Source organism: Sus scrofa, chromosome 2 (assembly GCF_054392235.1).
Source record: "Sus scrofa isolate SSC_HxYL_T2T_F1_AM1 chromosome 2, Sscrofa_HxYL_maternal_Yorkshire_Landrace_v2.0, whole genome shotgun sequence".
NCBI lineage: Eukaryota > Metazoa > Chordata > Mammalia > Artiodactyla > Suidae > Sus > Sus scrofa.
The window spans coordinates 71911889-71914358 of NC_139384.1; the positions used below are offsets into that span (position 1 = coordinate 71911889).

A 2470-nucleotide genomic window follows, 5' to 3' on the forward strand; every position below is an offset into this window, starting at 1 on the left:
AGGAGATTTTTTTTTGAGTACTATATTTATTACCTATATGTTCTTGGAACATGGTTTATAACTCAATATATATTTCTCAAGTGTATGGAAGAATTTCTCATTAAAATTACAAACACATCAATAATTCTGGCATATGTTGGGAATGGGACAAAAATTCCTAGTCAGAGATGAAATGGGACATAACTCAAGGGGAACTTATCTGTATACAAAATGTTAAAATCAAATTCTTGATGGCAATAGGGACATTTCCCTACTTCAGCTTTGTGAGTTAGGCCCAGCTGTGCAAAAATTAGTCATGTTATTTTCCTTTCTCCTGGCAGTCACATCCACCATATGGAACCAGGGAACAACAATACACACATTTCAACATTTCTTCTTCTGGGACTTTCAGAGGAACCAAAACTGCAGCCTCTTCTCTTTGGATTTTTTCTCTCCATGTACCTGATCACTGTGTTTGGGAACCTGCTCATCATCCTGGCCGTCAGCTCTGACTCCCACCTCCACACACCCATGTACTTCTTCCTCTCTAATTTGTCCTTTACAGACATCTGTTTCACCTCTACCACCATCCCAAAGATGCTTTTGAACATTCAGAATAAGAGCAAAGTCATAACCTTTGATGGCTGCATCACCCAGATATATTTTTACATACTCTTTGCAGGATTAGATGACATTCTCCTGAGTGTGATGGCCTATGACAGGTTTGTGGCCATTTGCCACCCCCTGCACTACTCAGTTATCATGAATCCCTGACTCTGTGGGCTGTTGGTTCTGCTGTGCTGGATATTGATGGCCAGGTATTCCTTGTTACACACCTTAATGGTATCAGGATTGTCCTTCTGTCCAGATTTGGAAATCCCACACTTTTTCTGTGAACTCAATCAGGTGGTACAACTTGCCAGTTCTGACACATTTCTCAATAACATGGTGGTGTATTTTTCAACTGTCCTGCTGGCTGGTGGTCCTTTTACTGGTATCCTTTATTCTTACTCTAAAATAGTCTCCTGCATACATAGAATCTCATCAGCTCAGGGGAAGTTCACAGCCTTTTCTACATGTGTATCTCACCTCTTGGTTGTCTCCTTATTGTATTGTACAAGCCTAGGGTTATACCTCAGCTCTTCTCCTACCCAGAGCTCACACTCAAGTGTGATTGCCTCAGTGATGTACACTGTGGTCATGCCCTTGCTGAACCCCTTCATCTATAGTCTGAGGAATAAAGACATAAAGAGGGCTCTGAAGAGATTCTGTTTGATGCCAGATACAAAGGCCCAGTTTTCCCGGGGGTGATGTAGTGCTCTTGCTGAATGGCTTAAAGTTTTGGAAAAAGCAATTGTGATTCTTTGATCATTGTGGAATAAAATTTGCTCCTTTTATTTATTTCCTGGGATATTCATCTTTTTAGTATTCCACTTCTCTATACAACTTCAGTATTTCACTTATTAAGTTTTATTTTTCTGTTTGATATTTTAGGCAGCTCGTACTTTTTCCTACCTCAAAGTTTTCCTAACTTTGGTTTAGAAATGTTTGTAAATTCCTTTTCTTTGGTAGGACATCCTAGATTTATGTGGAATAATTACTTTTGAAAAAAAATTCATCCCAAATACCTTTCTCTTGTTTTTATGAAAGAACAATCATGAGTTGCATTACCCATATGAAGAACTTACAGATGACAACCAAGGCAATTTATTTATTTTTAATAAGATTGGTTGTATCAGTGGATATGGAGAAATGACTGTAAAGTTATATGAGGATTTTTGCTTATGCAATGGGTTGATATCCCAATTCTTTGTATTTTTTAATGGTCAAGTTTATATGTATATATAATTTTATCATCCAAGGATGGCTCACGGGAGAGTTTGAATGCTTGTCCACTCATGTAGTTCAGGGTCACAATTTATACCAAAAAACAGGTCTTCCAATTTCATGCTTACCTGGAAGGCAACGTCAGTAGAGTCACTTTTTAACTCAATTATCTGAAATTAGTTGTTTGGGGTTTGTAGATGCAAACTGTTGAATTTGGAGTAGATAAGCAATGAGATCCTGCTTTATAGCACAGGGAAGTCTACCTAGCCACTTGTGATGGAACATGATGTAGGATAATGTGAGGAAAAGAATATGTGTATACACACAGACACACAGACACACAGACACACAGACACACACACACACACACACGTATATGTTCATGTCACTTTGTTGAATAGAAGAAATTGACAGAACACTATAAATTGACTATAATAAAAATTTAAAAAGTTAAAAAATAGAGTAATCATGAATGTTTACTTTAAATATGAGAATAAGTGCCTAGAATGAGTAGCAAATTCTTGTAATTGCTCTCAGTTCTGTTGACTTTTATTTTATAATAGTTAGCTATTGCTGCATTTGAACTTATCCTAATAATAAATATTTTATTATAAGGCATCTACTATCAAGTGAGACTGTGCTGAGGAGTTGTTCTGATCTTTGT

At 37.0% G+C, this 2470-nt stretch overlaps 1 pseudogene; it reads left to right on the forward strand.

The window, feature by feature from the left end:
• Positions 1-333: 333 nt before the first annotated feature.
• On the forward strand, positions 334-1290 carry LOC100521001 (olfactory receptor 7A17-like; annotated as a pseudogene).
• Positions 1291-2470: the final 1180 nt, after the last annotated feature.